General features: G+C 45.8%; 1 protein-coding gene across 1 annotated transcript in view; it reads left to right on the plus strand.

Moving 5' to 3' along the window:
* The window catches only part of LOC144768491 (uncharacterized), a 137,772-nt gene that overhangs the window by 51,841 nt on the left and 63,337 nt on the right, over positions 1-22,594 (plus strand). Inside the window, exon 2 of the mRNA XM_078652200.1 lies at positions 1,635-1,863. The gene's annotated coding sequence lies outside the window, so the exon portion shown is untranslated. The remainder of the gene's footprint in view (positions 1-1,634; positions 1,864-22,594) is intronic.

Consider the following 22,594-nt stretch of genomic DNA (forward strand, 5'->3'; position numbering starts at 1 on the left):
CTTACCCCGATGACCATAATATGTAGCAATATTCTTCACTAAAGGTGAGTCATACACTTACCTTTCTTTGGCCCTATGAAGTTCTAGAATTAAGGATGCCCACCTTTAACTTCACGATTTCACTACCATTGACGATCTTTTAACGTTCACAGAATCTCCACATACCCGCTGGAGAAGACTTCTGTCGATATTTGTGAAACCGCATTCTGACTGACTTTGATACCCGGTCTTGAGCGGAGCCGGGTCGGAATTATCACCGGCACCGCGGTGAGATTCTCTCTCTTTTCATTTATTTACCATTTCGTATTTAGTGTGCCCCTAACGGGACGCACTTTCTTACGTATGTGTTCTCCCCAATCATCACCGATAGAACACTCCCTTATATTTTCCTTTGTCTCGGTTTCCCCTTGTTTCCCCTTTGGTGGCATTACAGACCTGTGGTTACATATCCACTACCTACAGGTAGGATGCACATCCCCCGTTAAACCCCATGGCCTTGGTTCCCATTCGTGTTTTATATTTTGTTTACTTTTCTTTAGGATTCCCATGTCCTTACGAATTCACCCCCCTATGCGTCACTTGTATGAACATTTTAGCAATATGTTATTTAATAATCTTTCAAGATACCACAAATATATACTCACTGTCGGCCCACTCCCCTCCCTGCATTGACCATGAAGACGATCACTGGTACCAGGGTTGGTGTTGTGTGCATCCACTAATGTGTTACTGTTGAACTTCCTACTTTTCACTCACCCTCCACCAAGACACCGTATACAGTCACCTTTTCAACCTATTATGTTAAATTACCATGTACTCCATCCGTTATTTTGTATCCTCCCCAGCCCTGAGGAGTCGCGGAAACAGTGTGTTTTCTTGCGACGAAAAACGTGTCGGCTGGCTCTCTATGAACAATAAAAGAGGAACCGAAACACTGGTGGTCCACTCCTTCGCCCAAGAAATTTGAACTTTATGTCCATTGAGACATCCATTTGACTTGAACTTTTATATAAGTGTGCGGCAGGTTTTGTTTTCATTGTATTTAATGTGTCCTCAAAACACATTTTGAGGGGTTACAGGGACTTGCCCCTTACCTGCATGCACCTTCTGCCTTACAGTATCTTCCTGTGCGTTAACCTGAGCAGTGCGCCCAGCATTTCCCTCACACCTGAAACCCTGTCCTTTGTCGTCATAAACAGCAGTGTGTGTACCATCTCTAAAGATCAGCCTGGCACTGGACCGCAGCCGCATTATGGTCCGTAAGTGCCCTATAGTCCTCTTTCTATTTCTATGTATGTGTTGGCCGCAAACACAATCATGGCTGCCTTGGGACGTTTCTTCTCCTGTGTTTAATGCCGCCAGTCCCTTGCTGTTTTCCATATTACTATGTGCAGTGATAATATTCACACAGCTCACCTACGTTTGGGCCTTTTTGTCAGTTTGTAAAAAATGTGTAGATCGAATATGAAATTAAGGTGCATGTACATAGTGGCGAGTTCCTGTCTGGCAGAGCGTTTATCACAGTGCATTTTATAAACACTACTGTCAAGCTTTTAGCATGGTATTAGCATTGTTCTGGCCACTCCTCCCTCATTGGACTCCTCCTTGTGATTTTTTCTTCTTTTTTTTTTCAGTTTCCTGAACTCCATCAAGTAACTTCCGGTGAAAGTCCCACCCTGAAACACTGCTAGTACGTGACTGACAAGTTCTGTCTTCACCAGCATGGTTGTGATTCTCTGTTATTTGGATGTTCGCTAGGTGCACCTGAGTAGGGTGTGTGTGTCACTGGTTAGAAGAGATGACGCTCAAGCCCGCCGATAACTGGTGCTTCCAAGTTGAAGCGAGCATTCTGCAGTTATGCTGGTAAGTCAGATCACCATTCTTAGCCCCCTTCACCTACGAACCCTCCGTTGTTATGTATGTCTGGCCTGAGGTTAAGCCATGATGTGCATCGGAGCTGCTTCACATTCTTTTATATTTCTCACAGCAGCCAGGACTGTACGTGTATTCAACACATTGTTTCTCCTCCAGCCAGGGTCATCCATCTTTAAATGACATGCAAGTCCATGCAATATGCAACATGACCAGACAGTGATGGCTTTTTAATAACAATACGCTGCGTTCTGGGGCTTGTAGGATTGCTTTTAATATTGTTATAAAAAGACTAAAATTACAACAATGGTTCTTTGCTCTGGTTGGTTAGATTTCCTACTTTGGGTTCAGTTATTTATTTATTTGAAATGTTTTATAAAGCACGAACAAGACTTTTACGGGTATCAGCGTGCTGTACAGATGTGGCAAAACCATGAATAAAACCAAAAGACAATGGTACAAAAGGTGTAGCTAAGTCATACACTGTCAAAGAAAGGGAGGGGAAAAAACCCGGTCAGGGGTTGGGGCTTCGGCCCAACCCGAACTTTATCAGAAGTGCCCTAGAGTGAGATACAGTTTAACAGACAAGCATACAATAAATTGCAATAACGGTGTACAATAAGAATCAAATTTGTAGACAAAGCATGAGAATAAGTTGATGGTGTTAATATTCACTCATGAATAGCCGTTTGACATGTTTCTTGAAAGATGCAGTGGAAGCATTGGATCTGAACTCGGGAGGCAGAGCGTTCCTGTTAGAAGGGGCGATCTCAGATGGCCAGGTTGTGCTCACCCGACCACCCCAGGACCCACCTCTCCTACAGATCTTGCCGAGTGTTATCGTGAGGTCCCCACCGGGGAGGACTTCGAGTCTAGGATCGTACACACTGAGCTCACACCACACTTACGAACGGACACCACACCATAGGATTTCAGTAACAAGTTCTTTATAAGCAATCAAAAGAAAGAAGCACTCTTATGTACAAAATGATCGAGGGATCACAAAGTCTTTGAGGATTCAGGACGAGGAAAGCAGGACAGTCTTTAGCCTTTGGGCCAGTACGAGGCGTACCCTGCACACAGCTCTCAATCCTCGAGCCGGGGGATACGGAAGATGATGGTGGTACTGGCTGCTTCACTCACGTCGAGTCGGCTCGGGTCGTGATGGTAGCGTCGATGGTCCAGCCGGACCAGAGTACTCCTCGAGCCGCGACGAGGTCAGCAGGGCTCTACCTGGAGAAGTTCGTGAGGAGCCGCGACAGCGTCAGCAGGGCTCAGGTGGTTACGAGTTCAAGCTCGAGCCGCGACAGCGTCAGCAGGGCTCCGAGGTCTTTGCAAGGTCGAGCCGCGACAGCGTCAGCAGTGCTCCGAGGTCTTAGAGATGGCGAGCCGCGACAGCGTCAGTAGGGCTCCGAGGTCTTAGAGATGGCGAGCCGCGACAGCGTCAGCAGGGCTCAGGTGGTTCAGTTCCGTGTTGCGAAGAAGGAGCCGCGACAGCGTCAGCAGGGCTCAGTGATGCAAGATTGAGTTCTTCTCAGGGTCAGCCGCGATCAGATCAGCACGGCTTCAGGTCCAAGATACAACTGCCCGCTAGTTGTCGGGCGGGCCCTGATATAGTCCATTGGCCCTTTGATGTCCAGACCCTCGCAGGCGGAGGTCTCATGCCTTGGGGGCTGGTCGTTGGCGAGGTCCGGCGGTTGGCTCTTTGATCCTTTGAAGATGCGTCCGGGAATTCCCAGATGCCCAGCAGGTTTGGAGCCAACACTCAGGGAGGCCAGAGGGGCAATCGAAACTGGCCCACAGGGGTAGGCCAAAGGTGTGATAGATACCAGTCTCTCAGGGGAGGCCGGAGGTGTCATCAAAACTCGCTGGCTTATCTCACTCGGGGAGCCCTTTACCCCCCAGCCGGGACTGGCACGCCTTTGGAGTCCGGGTTTCGCTGGGGCCCGGGTCACGCTAGGCCCAGGAAGTCAGGGATCTCGGAAAGGGAAAATGGCTGCTGGGCCTTGTGGGGCATGCAGGTTTTAGGCGCTCGGAGCCGGGAGTGGGACGGGATAAGCGGGGCTGGTCGTAGGTTACGGGGTCTGGGCGTACAGGGAGCAGGACGACCAGGGGCTCGGGGTGCAGGCTATGCTAACAGGGTGCTGTGCAGGGAACTCAGGGTGCAGAGGAACGTGGGGGAACCACGAGGCCAGGTCCAACAGTTCTATATTCTTCAAGACCGGTGAAAGCATGATTGTAAGATCTTTTCTTTTTGAATTTGAGAGGTTTCAATAGTAGGGTGGACATACTTCTTAAGTTCCGGCTTGAGACCTAAAGTTCAAGCTTATTTGCCAAGTAAACCGGGGTGTTGTAATGTATGTGTGGCGGGGCTGAAGTAAGGGACCGGAGACCAGGTCGTGATATATATGGTTTTATTTTTCTTATAATAGTTTTGGGGCGAGTACTAGGTCTTTCTCGGTGTGGCTGGGCCGGATCCATCGTGGCAGCTCAGGTAGACGTCCGTTAGATGTGGCAACTTCCTGTCTTATCTTCGGCTTGTTTACGGGGTCTCGTCCGGCTCAAAAGAAATGGAGAAATAGATTCCATCAGAATCGCCGTTTTATATAGTATAATGCCAAGGGACCCGGTAGTGCAGGGAACACCAACATATACTCGTGCTTTCTTTAGACGGCCGACGTGAGGTGCTCGGTGCAATGGTCGGTGGGCGAGGGAAAGTGTAGGTAAGGGAGGACAGAGGTGAAGGTTTTACAGGTGGCGCCTTAGCAATGGTGACTCGGGACAACGGGCTTTAGTCAAGAGGTGCCCTGATAGTCGAGTCGTGGCCCACAAGACCTCCCCACCTCCCCATCCAATCCGTGAGCCTAGAACGTACCTTGCTCAGCCACGCTCCCTGATGAGTGTGGCTCGGCGGCTCGTGGTGACGTTGGCCTCCAGGCAATACTTCTTCTGCCGGACTCGACCTTTTCTCCACGGCTCCCGCGTCTGCTTCTCGTCCTTGTCTCTCCGTCTCCCACACGCTGCAAACTCCTCTCTCCTTCGCCTCGGTGACATCATACGCCGGTCTCTTAGTTTCCTGGATTTTGACGAGTAGCGAACTCGCTACGTCATGAGTAGGCGAGCTTCCCTCATCCCGGATGGTCCAGTTAAAGGCGCCATGCTCAATTTCTTCTTCGCTCCGTGTCCAGATTGGAGTAGTGTCCCAGCTTCCCTCATCCTGTTGGAAGGTAAAGAATTGTGATTCCGGGGAGGGTACAGACCACCAGTCTCTGTTGTCCTTGGACAGACTCCCCTCTTTGTCACACTCCTCCCCCCCCCCCCTGGTTAATCCCGATCGGGGATGGAAGGAATCCTGGACAGGTAATCTGCATGGCCATTCTCCTTCCCCTTTCGAGGACGTACTTCAAATTTGAAAGGCTGTAAGAACAAAAACCAGCGGAGAACCCTGGGGTTTTGAGATTTGTTTCTGCACATCCATTGGAGTGGCGCATGATCGGTGAACAGGGTGAAGGTGTGGCCTTCTAGGTAATACTTAAGTTTCTCCACCGCCCACCTCACCGCTAAACACTCCCTTTCTATCATAGGGTATCTAGTTTCCTTGGGAATCAGTTTTCTGCTTATGAAGAGGATGGGGTGCTCTGCTCCGTCTTCACCTATCTGGGACAGTACTGCACCTATTCCTGTATTGGAGGCATCCGTGGCTAATAAGAAAGGTTTGTTGAAGTTTGGAGAAACCAATACTGGGCTGGTAGTGATAGCGTTCTTTAAGGATTGAAAAGCCTCTTTTGCTTCCGAAGTTGGATGCTTTTATCAGCCTGCTATCCTTTCTCAACATATCGTCAGGGAAGTAGCCACTTCAGCAAAGTTAGGCACAAACCTCCGATAATATCCTATCAGTCCTAAAAAGGCCAGCAGATCTCGTTTATTGGAAGGAAAAGGGGTATCTATTATAGCCCTAATTTTTTCTGACTGGGGAGCGATGACCCCTTCCCCAAGGACATAGCCTAGATATTTTACTCTACGATAGGCTGCTCGTGATTTTTTAGCATTGATATGCAATCCGGCCTGTTTCAATGCCTGCAATATGGTCTGTAGGTGTTTCAGATGTTCTGTCCAAGTTTTACTAAAGACGACGATGTCATCCAGGTATACCGAACAGAAAGACTGATTAGGTTGAAGGATGGTATTCATAAGACGCTGAAATGTAGCAAGAGCACTGTGCAGGCCAAACGGAAGGACATTGAACTCAAACAAGCCTTCCTCTGTGGAGAAAGCAGTCTTTCTTTTATCTGCTTCCCTGAGGGGTACCTGCCAATATCCTTTCGTTAAATCGAAAGTAGTGATATATCTTGCTTCACCTATCCGCTCAATCAGTTCGTCCACCCTTGGGATTGGATAGGCATCAAAGGTTGATATCGCATTTAATGCCCGGAAATCCATGCAAAATCTTGTTGATCCATCTGGTTTCGGGACCATGGGCGACGACCAGTTGCTTTTTGATGGGCGAATCACGTCTAAGCGAAGCATTTCTTGGACTTCTTTCTTTACGTCATCCCGCCGAGCTGCTGGAATACGGTATGGTTCCTGTCTGACATATTTCCCCTCCATGGTTTCTATACAGTGTTCAGTCAGATTGGTTCTTCCCGGGGTATACGAAAATATTTCGGAATAGGGGGTCAGTGTGTGAACTAGTTCTTCTTTCATTTCTTTGGTGATGTCTTCGTTTATAGGTAGCTGGCTCACTGTGGTGCTACCCGTCATAGTAGGAATCATTAGTTGCGTGGTTTTAGGGACTGGACCTAACCATTTTTTAAGTAGGTTTATGTGGTACTTTGTTGGCGAGAAGGAGATAACTGAACCCTATAGGTGGTGTCTCCGATAGTTTCTATAACAGGATATGGTCCCAGCCATTCGCTTTGAAACTTCCTCGTAGAGGAGGGTAATAACCCCAACACCCAATCTCCGATGGAGAGTTTTCTCCATCGCTTTCCCTTGTCGTAGTATTTCTTTTGTTTCTCCTTGCTTCTCTCTAGTTGTGAGTATGCTAGGTCCCGTAATTTCCCTATCTTCGACTTCAATTGGTGAGTATATTCCAACAGGGATTTTTGTTCAGTTTCTTCCTCCCTTTCTCAAGCCTCCTTAGTGAGTTCAAGGAGGGAACGGGGTTGTCTGCCATACAGCAATTCAAATGAAGAGCAACCCTGGCTACTCTGTACCTGTGCCCTTAGTACATATAGTGCAAGGGGTAATAACCGATCCCAGTCTTTATTTTCCACAGTGAGCATTTATTTAAGGGTTGTTTTTAGAGACCTATTATATCGCTCGACTAACCCGTCAGTCTGGGGGTGGTATGCTGACGTTCGGATGTGGTGTATATCTAAAGACTGACACACTTCCTTCATCAATCTCGATACGAAGGGAGTCCCTTGGTCTGTCAGGGAAACCCGACACGTGAAAAGAGTTCTAGTAATTTCTCAGCAATATTCTTTGAAGTGGGTGCTTTGAGTGGAAAAGCCTCCGGAAAACGAGTGGCATAATCCACCAACACCAACACATACAGATTACCACAGGATGTTCGTGGTAGAGGACCTATAATGTCCATGCCTATTCGTTTAAAGGGGTTACCAATGACCTGTATAGGCTGTAACGGTACTGCTGGTGGTTTTTGGAGGTTTCTTTTCTGACATATCTCACAGGTTTGACAATATTTCTGAGTGTCTTTGTAGATACCTGGCCAGTAGAATTCTCTCAGTATGTTCTGTGTTGTTTTCTCCGACCCAGAATGACCTGCCGTTAGATGCGTATGTGCGTAAAATAGTATCTGATCCCTGAAAAGCTATGGTACTAATAATTGCCTGATTTCTCCCGGCTTTCCCTCTCTATATAACAGATCATTTTTTATAATGAATCGGGGGTAGCTGGGAGGGTATTGGGTCTGTCCGACATGGGCGGCCTCCCATGTGTTAAAAAGAGTCGCATCGTTGGCTTGCGCAATTCGGAAACTTCGGTCTAACACCCAAGGTTCCGTTGTTATCCGGGCCAGGCACGGTGATTCTAAAACTCCAGCACTGTTTTTGAGTTCCTCTTGAAGGAGTGACCTAAAGCCTGGATTGCCTACCCCCAATATTAGGTCTTCGGGGAGAGATTCCACCACCCCCACTCTTACTGTTAGCGGAGCCCCTTTGGAAGGAAGAAGGGTTACTAATGCCAAAGGATAGGGTTTAACATCCCCATGTACGCACCTGATGTGTACTAAAGACACACGGATTAACTGGTGAGGCTTAACCAGAATCTTTTGGATAACCAATTGCTTACACCCTGAGTCTAAAAGTGCTCTCACAACCCTGTCATTCACCTGCACACTTACGTAATAGGAGGGTCCCATCTCAGCTGTGTACATAACCGCTCTTGGGATGTAGCTGACCTCCATAGGTTCTTCTGCTGGTTTTCGTTTGGGACACAGCCTAGCGAGGTGGCCCCATTCTCCGCAATCAAAGCACTGGGGGCCTTTGGGTAGAGTGAAGTCTGTTTTGTGCGTCTTGGGTTTCGCCACCTCCATGGTGGTTTTGTATTTCTTCTCTGATTTTAAAGATGGGACTCCTTTTGTGGGTTTTTCGCTTTCCCAGGTTAAGCCCCGGGGTTGGGCGTGTGAATAGTTAGTCGCCATCTCAATGGCTTGCTCTGGGGTCAACCCCGAGTGTTGTCTTAGCCATCTTGGAATCCCGAATGTCAAAGCCTCCATGAATTTCTCTAAATATATTCTGTTCATTATTTCTTCTTTGCTGCTAATGGCAGGCTTTAGCCATTTATCTGCCACCATTTTTAATCTGAAAAACAGTGTTTTGGGGTTTTCTCCCTGCACTCCTTTCTCTTTCCGGAATCTGACACGATAGGCCTCAGAATCCAAACCGAGGTGGTCCAATATTATCTCCTTTATGGTGGCATAAGGAGTGTTCCCAGTTGGGTTCGCCACCTGATAGGCAGATTGTGCTTCTCCAGATAGGAGTAGTGCAAGAAAGAATGGCCATTTTTCTTCAGGCCACCCGCATACTCGCGCTGCTCTTTCAAAATTCGTCGTAAAGGCATCAGGATCTTCTCCCGTGACGTATTTTTGTAGCGAGACTCCTGAAGGGTGGGGTACATGCGGTCGTCTTTCGGGTGGAGCAGTATACCCTGGGTCATGTATCGTCTTCTGCAGACCTTCAATCTGGGCCGAGATAGTGTTTTTGAAGACTTCGCGATCCTCTTGAGCCGACGTCATTTGGCGTTCTATGGCCCATTCCAGCTTCTCCTGTCCCTTGATAAGGAGCTGTATGACTTGGTCCATCCCTTGTTGACTGATGGTATGCGTTGATCCCTCTTCTGACACCAGTTGTGGCGGGGCTGAAGGAAGGGACCGGAGACCAGGTCGTGATATATATGGTTTTATTTTTCTTATGATAGTTTTGGGGCGAGTACTAAGTCTTTCTCGGTGTGGCCGGGCCGGATCCGTCGTGGCAGCTCAGGTAGACGTCCGTTAGATGTGGCAACTTCCTGTCTTATCTTCGGCTTGTTCACGGAGTATAATGCCAAGGGACCGGGTAGTGCAGGGAACACCAACATATACTCGTGCTTTCTTTAGACGGCCGACGTGAGGTGCTCGGTGCATGGTCAGTGGGCGAGGAAAAGTGTAGGTAAGAGAGGACAGAGGTGAAGGTTTTACAGGTGGCGCCTTAGCAATGGTGACTCGGGACAACGGGCTTTATTCAAGGGGTCCCCTGATAGTCGAGTCGTGGCCCACAAGACCTCACCGCCTCCCCATCCAACCCGTGAGCCTAGAACATACCTGGCTCAGCCACGCTCCCTGGTGAGCGTGGCTCGGCGGCTCGTGGTGACTTTGGCCTCCAGGCAATACTTCTCCCGGACTCTACCTTTTCTCCATGGCTCCCGCGTCTTCTTCTCGTCCTTGTCTCTCCGTCTCCCACACGCTGCAAGTTCCTCTCTCCTTCGCCTCGGTGACATCACACACCGGTCTCTTCGTTTCATGATTTTTGACGAGTAGCGAACTCGCTACGTCATGAGTGGGCGGGCGGGCTTCCGTCATCCTGGCTTGTCCAGTTAAAGGCGCCATGCTCAATTTCTTCTTCGCTCCGTGTCCAGATTGGAGTAGTGTCCCAGCTTCCTTCATCCTGTTGGGAGGTAACAAATTGTGATTCCGGGGAGGGTACAGACCACCAGTCCCTGTTGTCCTTGGACAGACTCCCCTCTTTGTCACACTATGGAAGCCGACCCTCCAGCAGACTCACTGTGAGAGACACTGTCTTTTCTCTTGCCGAGATACCAGACCTCCTTCATTCTAAACCAAGGTACGGAGCTGATTAGACCCTAAGAGAAATCTTGGATAGATTCTTGGCAAAAAGAAACTAAACTTATGCTACACCACAATTACTTCTTCCCTCGTACTAGACCTAGGTTAGGTACATCGGGGTAGGCGTATTTTAGAAGCACCAGTTGAGGACTTTTAGTCCTTATTTATTTAATGTATGTATTCCATGTATTTTATGGCTTAGAAACCATACTATGCTTTTCCAGTATTATTTTATAATACTCTTCTTGCTGTACGCATTATACTTTGCAACCAGTATTACGATTGTAGCAGTTCACTTTACTTGCAAGAGAAAGAAGACTTTTATTGGAAACGCCCGTCTCTATTTCTCTGCACCTCTGGTGAAACGAAGTATGCACGATTGACTAAGTAAAATATCTATCTATTGTTTCCACGACTCTGAAGATACGTTTTATCTTTGGGAAACAAAGTTGTCATGTTCATGCGGTTGTCAGAAACTAATCCCTTCTTGTTTATTCGAGAAAGTTTCTAGTGACCTCTGAGCTAGCTGGCACTCACAATTAAGTCTAATATATTCGATAGAGACCTAGTAGACCTAAGTCCTACGTCAATTCTATAGGATATATTATTACAATGCGCAGAGCCTATTGGAAATATAGGAACTACACTACAATGTATGCTTTCTCTGAGCATTTGTATTTGACGGGCTTTGCCGGTATCAAGCCACTTATGGATATTATCCGGCTTCTTGTACATCGGCGGCCTAAAGGACTGTTTTTTTTTCTTCTTTTCCATTTGTATTGCTGATTGAGATACGTATCCCAAGTAACATAGGGTTTTTATCTGGTTACAATCAGACTCCCCCTATGTGATAATATCTACTCTATGATATTCTATTTATGTATAGCGATTGATTTATTTGCACCCTGATGCATGTTGTTTATTGAGGCACAAATCTTGAGTGACCTAGAGGAATGTCAAGTAACATTTAGACCCCCTGTATGTAATTATGATGATAACAGCCTCTGATTGAGATTCTCTATGTGCATGGCTACTAATGAACTTGCAACCTTGTCAGCAATCTGACGATTACAATAGCATTTGTTTTTTTGATAACGTTATGTAACATCGAATTGGTTGTTTTTCACATTACATTATCCTGGCATAGATATTGTGCCTACAATTTAAGATACCGGTAACCTGCGTTGGGCACTTTCTACTCTTGTTAGTGCATTATGGTTGTACCAACCATTTATATACTACAATTGGTATATTTCACCACTTAATGTGTTATCTACTGTTGAGGGGGCTTATCACGGCTTGTTTCTCAATTCAGGTGCATGGGTGGACAGCAGGAGGACACTACTCACTTGTAGAAACCATTTATTTTCTCCTCCACAAGAGGAGAATACCTATGCTCTTTCTTATTTTCCCTTTGGTGAGTCACCATATTTTTATGGATTTTTATTGGTGTTTCGTTCCACATTTAATCGATGGGGAGATGGCTAATTAATAACATGTCTTGATTTCTAGAACCTTACAAGGTCCACAGTTCTTCGCAATGTCTAACAAACACACAGACTGTGTTTGAATATTTCAACATTACATGTTAATTTTACTTTGTATTTGTGGTTACCGTTCTCACGAAATCTCTTCTTTGTAGGTGGGCCCTGTAATTATTATCGTTATTACTTTGTATTGCATATCAGCAGCTCCTGATTGTTTTAGGAGTTATCCACAAGATTGCCTTCAGACCACCGACCTTTACTTTGACGCTCTAGGTCAGTGGCACATGACTTTTTTGTCTTTTCTGTGTCTCACTATCCACAACCTTGCAGACATGGAAGGTGTGGTGCCTTTACTTTCCTTTTTCCAGTGCACTTTATGGTTAGTCAACTGATGGACGTAGGCTCTTCTTCTTCTTTCTGTTTTATTTGTTCACACTCTTGGACCACCTGGCTAATGGTTTGCACATACCTTTGGGATTGCAACACATATCATGACATTTGCTTCATCTTTGGAGTTGATCACTCTGTACCCAAGGGGCATTATATTGAATCCAGCCCTTCTTAAAATGGTATTTTAATGATTACATCTAGCGCAGGTTTCTTCCTTACAGTTCTGCATATTGTTCTCTGATATGTTCACATATATACATTGCAGCCTTGAAAAAGTCACTGTCGTAAAGAAACACATGTCAGCTGTTGCTTGTATCATCTGAAAAAATATATAAACATCATCTAAACAACATTGGAGTCTGCAGTGTGGAGCATTTCTTCGGTTCATAACGACTACATCACAAATGTGTATATCTAACTTTTTATAGACTATTTGCAGGAGTGTGTTGGTCACTAGTGTTTTGTGTCAAATATGAGAGCCATGCATCGAGTGGGTATTGCATTTTGGGTAGAGGGATGCAAATTTACCAAAATGCACCCTGAGAAGTACTTGAGGAATCTATCATTTACTTAATTGCACATGACAAAAGAGATGCGACCAGTTCCCCATCACTACCCTATTCTGTGAGTTTTGTAACTACATATCTAGTTAAAAACTTTAGCTATAGCTATAGCTAGCCTTATTCCACAGTTAGCCTTATTCGGTCCGCAAACGGTTTTGGTAGGCAAATCTAATGTTTAGGTCTCACCTGCGTAGGCTGTGAATGCACGGTCTCGCTGGCGAGACCTTATGTTTTTGATGATCTTTCCATTATGGGCTTTAAGCCCCGCCTCTCTTTCCCATTGGCCGGCGTCACCATGTACGGTGGCCAGCCATTGGGAAAGAGCATTCTGTGACGTAGAGTTTTCTCTTTTTGAGACAGCCCACTTGGCCGAGCTTGTCTGACTTCCTTTTGGCGTAAAAGGTTTCTTATATTTATAGGGCCATGTTGAGCCCGTCCAAGTGGGTCGTCTCAAAAAGAGATCACACTCATCATGTGGCCACAGTGCATGGGTTTTGCATAAAATAGCCGAACACACTAACCAACCCCCCACCCCACCATCAGTTCACTGGTATTAACCACCTGAGAAGCAGCATGCAGCGTTGCTATACTGTGTAGTGTCAGTCTGCTGGAAAGCACTGGAGCCGGCTTTCGCAGGGGCACTCCTTGGGTTGCACTGTTGGTTAGGATAAAGGGTGTTGTGCTGATAGCTGACCCCAAGGAACTCTCACGTACCTGTCAGAAGTCTCTCTCGGCACCGCTGGTGCTTTCATCATATTTACTATCCACTTTACACAAGTGCACACACGCCCGCCTCTCACAACAACGTCACCAGAGGAAAGAAGCGGGTCGCACAAAAATTACGTCTTTCGCGTTTCCCATCACTATAGTTACGGCGGAAACTGACAGGTTACTCCTTTTGTACAATTGTCAGCACGAGGGCATCACCAAGTGCATTAGGAGGCTGCAGCTAAATGGGCAACACAAGGACCAGGACGAAAAAGTCTCCTTATTTTACAAAAATGTTATTGTGTCTAATTTGAAACAGATTAGGCAGAGCTTGTGACGCGGGGGCACTTTTGTACTGAAAAAAACCAACGACAATACAGCCATGCCAACGACCCGTGATGCACAGTGAATTCTTTATTTTGACTTTGGGGATCCTTTTACGAACAATTCCTTTTACAAACAAGCCCTTGTGCTAGCCCATCCTCTTTCTATTTCTGCGGCTGCAGGCGTTTTCTTCATGTCTCTTTTTACTGTCGTTGCCCTCCATGGCGGTGACCCTGTGTTCTTGCTACTGTACAGCCTTGGAGTTAGAATGCGTGTTTTTGTGAGGCTGGCACCTCTGTGCCTACACCCCCGGGTACTGGCGCTACCGCTGGGCACTGCCAGCAGGGCATCAGTCAGCTCAGCCTCGACCGGGTCAGCGGGGCAGGATGAAGCATACGGTCTGCTACTGGTCAGGTAATAGCGTAGTTTTTCTGGAGAGCCCGGTCCCTGCGTGCATTTGTTGGAGCCCTTGAGTGCTGAGATCCCAGCCCGAGTGCAGAAAGCCTGCCGAGAGCTCCACCTCTGCTGCTCTTCACTGTAAGCCTATCCCCCGGCTGCAGATTATATAGTCCATGAGGTAGTCAATTCCCATGTTTTAATCATTATGCCCATCACCTTGAAACCTTCCCGCACAAGAACAAAATTCTGAATATTCCTCTACCTCGTTCCTCTTACGTAGAGCGCTATTAGGCTGCCTAGTTGGTTGTGGTTGCAAAGTATTATCCCTGATTGGAAAGCAAGTCAACTCCCTGTTGCGCAGAGCTCCTAGCCCCGGACTATACAGAGTTGATAGTGGTGGTACTCTTACCCAGCCAGCCACCTCCAGGTACCAATAATGAGACTACACTCTGTTTGGAGAGGAAAGGCCACAGCTTATTGGCTGCTTTTGCTTACAAGCAATCCATCATATTTTGCTTTGTGCTCTACATTCAAAGAAGCACTTCTGATATTGTTTCCCCACCTGGTCATAGTTCATTGGTAACACCTTTAGTTAATCAAGCATACCCAGTAGTTAATTTGTTTCAGGAGGCCACTGCCGATTGCACCTCACACTGTTCTTGCCAGCGCTATCAATAATAGTAACAACACAACTTTTAACCATCACACTCTTACAAGTATGACAATTCATTCTATTCAAGGTCCCCAAAACTATAAGATTGACTTGGGTGGCTGGTATCAGTGATTGTTAATGTATATTAAATTAATGAACAGCTGTTGCTGTGATAATAACCAAATTTGTCAGACAGCACCACCATGTGGAAGACTGTCACAAGCGCTGGTGCAGAGCACCGGGAACAACCAGCTCAAATTAAGCACTGAGCATACTGGGTGGCCGTTCGCTTTTGATAGCTGCCACTCAGTCAGTCAGGCACCCGGGTGACCTGCCCTTTCTGGTGGCCATGCTTCTATGGTCACCATGTCAAAGAAACCATGCTTCATTACATTCAGTGAATCAGGCATGCCATGTGGCGTCCACCTTATGTAGTTGAGCCTCAGTCAGTCGGGAACACTGTAAGTCATCCACTTTCAGTGGCAGTGCTTCAACAGTCACAATGTTACAGCAGCCATGGTTAATTCACTTTGATTCAAATCAGACATGCCTGCTGGTCATCAACTTGAATTCCGGTAGCCAAACCTCAGTCAGTCAGGCAGACATGGTGAACCTTCACCTCCCATGGACGTGCTTCAGAATTCACCATCTTACAATTGCCATGTTTCATTCACCTTCAGTTAATCAGGCATACCAGGTGGCCATGGCTTCTGGTAGCTGTGCCTCAGTCAATTGGACACGCTGGGTGGATCTCCACTTCCAGCGGCCGTGCTTCACTCACCTTCACGTTGACCAGGAATACCATGTGGCCAGAACACATCTCATTCCACATCCAAGAAACTTTTGGCTCTAAAAGATAATAAACAACTGTCAAACTAAAGACCAGGCCACAAAGGGATAGCCCTTTAAAAGGACGAATTACCTGAGGGTAGCAGAGCAAATGGGTGGTTTTGTATGTTAGATACCCTTTTCAAACTTATTTTGATTCACATACACTGAGCCGCAGCACTAAAAGTAGGTTCTGAAGAAAGCCGCTGCACTTCTATGTGAGGGTGACTAGGCTGAAACATGTCAACCACATATTAAGACCAACTGTGGCTATATGTTTTTATCCTTAAATTGAGGGTCAATGTGTGACAGTGAAAAGGGAGCGGAGTCATGAAAATCCAAAGTACAAAGATAAAGTTCTCTTATTTTATACAGTAGTAATCTCTGTGGATTAGATTTATATAAGCAATATCATTAAAGAACAACAAAAATATAATGGAGGACTTATTATGACATCTGTTTATAACATTTCTAATGTTTATGACATATAACATTTGGAATAATTTAAGGCCCAACAAAATTAATGATTATGGTTTAATTTATCGGGCAACTGGCTTTTGTTGTGGTATCTTGCACAGGGCCTTCTCATCTTATTGCCTTAAACTTTTTGAATTGGTTTTACATAATATTTAGCAGACCACTTGTTATGCACAGAGAAGGGGTATATATATATATAAGCAGAGACCACGCAGGGGAACACTTTGGAGGCACATTTTATTGCGTATTTGGCGAATGCATTTCGGCATAGGGATCAGCCTTCATCAGCGCCCACATCTCCAGGTAGCTTTCAAACACACGGACTGAATTCTGCTTCCCTCCTATTGGAAGAGGGTCCGCCCCGCCTCCCTGATGTAATCTGCTCACTTGTAGTCAGTCCACAAGGTGTTCGTGGACTACAACACCCAGGAAGCCATTGGTGTTCCCAGGTAAGTGCTGCATGGGGGATATACACGCCACAATGTACTGCGGAAATGTCACAGCAGTTCGTGTGTTTTTTGGAAGCAAAATTCCTGTTTTTACGGAAAAAAGCGCACCTCCTCGGGTCCCCAAACTGCCTCACCGCAGACCTCGGGATTCCCTTAGGTAGGGGTAACTTGGACAGTGCCTGCCACCCAGCGCGCGGCTATGTAACCGCGCTACTACCAACATTCTTCCCCAAAGTCCATGGTGGGTTCCCGGCCTTCCAATAACTCGGAAAACGAACAACAGCTGCGGAGGCAGCAAAGCCAGTGATGTCGGGAACCAGCTTGCGAGGCAGGGGTCTCTGTAGCGTGTCGCTGGCTGACACGAAAAACATGAACACAAACTCCTTCTTCCGAATGAGCAGAGACCACGCAGGGGAACACTTTGGAGGCACATTTTATTGCGTATTTGGCGAATGCATTTCGGCATAGGGATCAGCCTTCATCAGCGCCCACATCTCCAGGTAGCTTTCAAACACACGGACTGAATTCTGCTTCCCTCTTATTGGAAGAGGGTCCGCCCCGCCTCCCTGATGTAATCTGCTCACTTGTAGTCAGTCCACAAGGTGTTCGTGGACTACAACACCCAGGAAGCCATTGGTGTTCCCAGGTAAGTGCTGCATGGGGGATATACACGCCACAATGTACTGCGGAAATGTCACAGCAGTTCGTGTGTTTTTTGGAAGCAAAATTCCTGTTTTTACGGAAAAAAGCGCACCTCCTCGGGTCCCCAAACTGCCTCACCGCAGACCTCGGGATTCCCTTAGGTAGGGGTAACTTGGACAGTGCCTGCCCCCCAGCGCGCGGCTATGTAACCGCGCTACTACCAACATTCTTCCCCAAAGTCCATGGTGGGTTCCCGGCCTTCCAATAACTCGGAAAACGAACAACAGCTGCGAAGGCAGCAAAGCCAGTGATGTCGGGAACCAGCTTGCGAGGCAGGGGTCTCTGTAGCGTGTCGCTGGCTGACACGAAAAACATGAACACAAACTCCTTCTTCCGAATGAGCAGAGACCACGCAGGGGAACACTTTGGAGGCACATTTTATTGCGTATTTGGCGAATGCATTTCGGCATAGGGATCAGCCTTCATCAGCGCCCACATCTCCAGGTAGCTTTCAAACACACAGACTGAATTCTGCTTCCCTCTTATTGGAAGAGGGTCCGCCCCGCCTCCCTGATGTAATCTGCTCACTTGTAGTCAGTCCACAAGGTGTTCGTGGACTACAACACCCAGGAAGCCATTGGTGTTCCCAGGTAAGTGCTGCATGGGGGATATACACGCCACAATGTACTGCGGAAATGTCACAGCAGTTCGTGTGTTTTTTGGAAGCAAAATTCCTGTTTTTACGGAAAAAAGCGCACCTCCTCGGGTCCCCAAACTGCCTCACCGCAGACCTCGGGATTCCCTTAGGTAGGGGTAACTTGGACAGTGCCTGCCACCCAGCGTGCGGCTATGTAACCGCGCTACTACCAACATTCTTCCCCAAAGTCCATGGTGGGTTCCCGGCCTTCCAATAACTCGGAAAACGAACAACAGCTGCGGAGGCAGCAAAGCCAGTGATGTCGGGAACCAGCTTGCGAGGCAGGGGTCTCTGTAGCGTGTCGCTGGCTGACACGAAAAACATGAACACAAACTCCTTCTTCCGAATGAGCAGAGACCATGCAGGGGAACACTTTGGAGGCACATTTTATTGCGTATTTGGCGAATGCATTTCGGCATAGGGATCAGCCTTCATCAGCGCCCACATCTCCAGGTAGCTTTCAAACACACGGACTGAATTCTGCTTCCCTCTTATTGGAAGAGGGTCCGCCCCGCCTCCCTGATGTAATCTGCTCACTTGTAGTCAGTCCACAAGGTGTTCGTGGACTACAACACCCAGGAAGCCATATATATATATATATATATACATATATACATATATGTATATATATATCTGATCAAGGGCTGTTGAAGCCCGAAACGCGTCGTTGCAGGCTGTGGAAGAAACGTAAATACAATATACCTTGCCTGAGTTGCTGTGGTGGTCTGAGTTCCTGCTTCGCCGTGATACGGAAGTGGTCGGAATTGTTTGGCTCATATATATATATATATATATATATATATATATATTCACTGAAAAAACCATAGGTTATAGACCATATATAGTTAGGAATTAGCATTTAAAAAACCTTATTTTACTCACACAAAACCATTGAAATTCCATATATAGTTAGTTGCACTAACTATATATCGCGCACCCGCAATCCACTGCTGATCATGTCACATATTACATCATTCATGACATGGTCAGTGACATCACTGATGACATCACTGATGACATCTCAAATGACAGTGGAAGTATACGTGTCTGGACGAAGGATTTAGTAGGTGCATGACTGAATGTATGAGTGAGTGATTAAATGTGTCTCACTGAGTGCATGGGTTAGTGACTAAACTGTCTTAATTTGTGCATCATTATGTCTGTTGTTCTGTAAACTGCTGCATGTGTTGATCATTAGCTATACGAGAGGCTATATGTGTTATTAATTGGTTGCCCAAGTATTTCTATGGGAGATTGAGTTTGTGTGGGGGTGGCTGGAAGGTGTGTGACTCTATGCATAGATGTGTGAGCAGTTTATTCACTAGGTGTATGAGTTCAAGAGTGCATGTGGAAACAGCTACATGGGCAGTTGACTGTGTGCATGAGTGTATTGATGAGTGAATGGATATCTCAATGCTACATGTCATAGTAAGTACATATGTAAAACACAGTACATGTGAGAGTTGGCATATATAAATAACTGTGCATGAGAGCCACTGAATGAGTGAGTGGTTGTATCGATCATTGTGAACTTGTATCAGGGATTGTATAAGAGAGTAAATATGTGTTAGTATATGTTTCAATAAGTAAGGTGTGTTTAACTGTATAGTTGAAGAAATGGAGGTGAGATTGTTTCTTTGCATGACTGACTGGGTGTGTGAGTAACTCCATGGATGAGTGGCAGTGTGTGAGTGTCTGTATACACTGAGTGTATCTAAGGTTATATTAGAGTCTGAAGAGATTTATCGTATTAGCACAAGAATGATGTCAAATGAGATGTCATCAGTGATGTCATCAGTGATGTCATTTGAGATGTCATCAGTGATGTCACTGACCATGTCATGAATGATGTAATATGTGACATGATCAGCAGTGGATTGCGGGTGCGCGATATATAGTTAGTGCAACTAACTATATATGGAATTTCAATGGTTTTGTGTGAGTAAAATAAGGTTTTTTAAATGCTAATTCCTAACTATATATGGTCTATAACCTATAGTTTTTTCAGTGAATTTTCAAGGTTTTGTAAATGCTAATTCCTAACTATATATGGTCTATAACCTATGGTTTTTTCAGTGAATTTCAATGGTTTTTTAATAGCAAATATCATAAGCTGTCGAATGTCAAGTACGTGGTAAGTGAAAAATTTTTCGTGTTTATGCACACTGATCTGCTTTGAATGGTGCCCCCCCCCTCATTTCTATTAGGAGTACTCTCTCTTTGCAGATAGTGAAAGGTAGTTAACGCAGGCCTTTGCCCCCGTTGTAATCCGTCGTGCCTGCTTCTCTCTCCATTTGATTGATTGTTATCCAAGTATTTACTGTTTTAGAATTAGTTCTCTTTGGTTCATTCTCTATTTACAAACAAACACAGAGTCGCAATACTCTGTTTAGTCTTTGCAGATAACGAAAAATCGTGTAAAAAAAAGAAAAGGAATCGAGCAAAATCAGTAGGCCACTAATGGGATCTCTTTTTGACCTCGCTAAAATAGAAACATTAGGAACAACCCCTCATTACAAATACAAAACTAGTGAGATGAACTGAACTCCACACAATGATGGCTGCAAAACAGCTCGGCTCCGCCACCCACCCCGCCCAAAATAACGATAAAGAACGGCTGCCATGATTGGTTGCGGAATGACCACGACGGAGCTACGAAATGATGCTGCTCTCATGCTAACCCCAGCTTCAGTCTGAAACATCCAGAAACACTGTAGACTACCAATTCGATCAGTTCCGGTAGCGCCCCAATGTAACCCGGTAGAGAAGAACTAGCCCTCCCCTCTTTGACTGATGGTTCTTGTTGCCTGTCCCTTCTGTTGTCATTTAACAGAACTATTTAGCCTGCTGAAAGGGGTTGTGTTCCGACCGCTGGTTGGTGGAGACATTTTGACTATATTCTGTACCTGCGTTGTCGCGTAATGCGTCATATGACGCGCCGCGTTAGCGCATCCGGAAGTCATCCGGGGCGCGCAGCGCGTAACGTAAGCATAACAAGTCATGTGACTTGTTAATAAAACTTTTCATTGGTTCATTTTACTTTTCTTATTGTAATGATGAAAGGCTTGGTCATATGACCTAAAAATTATGCTTTTCATTACTTCCGAACATTATTTTTTCTTAAATATATGTTATAATGTTCCAGGCTAATGTACTTTCCTGGAAATTTTACAACTGTCCTGCAAGTAAAATATATTCTTTTTTCGAGAAAAAAAACGTTTCTTCGTCCCATGACGGAGCCGTTGAGCAAAAGAGGGTCGACCTGCTGTCTTAGTCGCCGATACGCCTGAATATGAGATTCTTATCGATCACTTTATGTTGCAGGAATAGAAAACACAACAGCCCTTGACCATTTATCTTTACTGCGTTCCTTCGTATTATACCTTTTACCCTTCATGTAATTGGTCTGCTTTATTTCACTTGCCTTTTAATGATTCTAAAACAGTCACTATTATTAAAAACTTTACCAATGTATATACTACTACCATGTTTTCTTTTAAAAACCTTTATTGTGAAAATTTCATTATACAAATACGAGCCTATAACCACGTGGGCCTGCCACAGAGCAAACTGTAATCGTATATGATGAGTAGACATTTACACTGTAGAGGAACGTAACGGGCGGGCCATTAGGTTGCAAGAACTAAGGTGTCTAACAGTTACGGAATCGGTGGACGTACATTTTATAATTAAAATACGACAGGGCCAGTTACAATAAAATTATCTAGATATACATTTGCGGGCAAGTACCATGGGTGACGTTAATTCGAACTTTCAATAGTACAGTAATCAATAACACATCAGAACTTAATATCAATAGGGATGTCGAAATATTCAATCAATTCTCGTCCCCGCCCGCCATGTGCTTCAAAACTGCATACGTATCTCGTGATTTCAAGGTTCTGCAACCAGTACACAACAAGGAGTTACGAGTCCCATTTATTCCGGCGCCATTTTGGGCGAGGACGGGCAGGTCCAGGATATAGTCAAAATGTCTCTACCAACCATTGACTATGATGATGTTCATATGCTGTATTTATTAGATTAACACTCATCTGTCCACATGAAATTAATTTGCCACAATCTAAACATGTCATTTTAATCTTTCCAAAGTTCTTCTAAATATTTGGGACCGTTTCCCTTGCCTCTGAAGCTCTCAGTGCCACTTCTTTGATGAATGTACTAGCAGGTCAGGGGTTCTCCTCCAAATCTCTCTTTTATGCAGCACTATAATTAATTGGTGCCACCTCTCCATATGACGATGCATGGTATAGTTACCACAACTATATTTTTTTTCGGTTCCTCTGGAGAGTTCATCGTGGCAGATGAAGCGTGTAACGTACCGGGCATTTACCTTTTTTTGCATGTACAGGAAAGGAAAAAAAAATCGAGCGTCCGAGTTCTAAGGTGTCCCAGGGCCATTTTAGTGGACCAGGCCCAAATCCAAAGAACAGCCATCTCACAGGCTAATGGGGCGACCCACGCCGACTTTCAGCATTGTAGAATGACCACACCAGTACAGCAACTTGCTAGACATCACCTCGGTGCCATCCGGATCTCGGCGCCCCACTGCAGGTGAAGTGCCTCTCAACTATGAAACCACCACGGTGACATCCGGATCTTGGCGCGTTGTGCTGCCTTCGGCCTATTCGCACATCGGTCCGCTACTGACGCCATCTCACAGGCTAATGGGGCGACCCACGCCGAGTTTCAGCATTGTAGGATGACCACACCAGTACAGCAACTTGCTAGACATCAC

Source organism: Lissotriton helveticus, chromosome 1_1 (genome assembly GCF_964261635.1).
Source record: "Lissotriton helveticus chromosome 1_1, aLisHel1.1, whole genome shotgun sequence".
Taxonomy (NCBI): domain Eukaryota; kingdom Metazoa; phylum Chordata; class Amphibia; order Caudata; family Salamandridae; genus Lissotriton; species Lissotriton helveticus.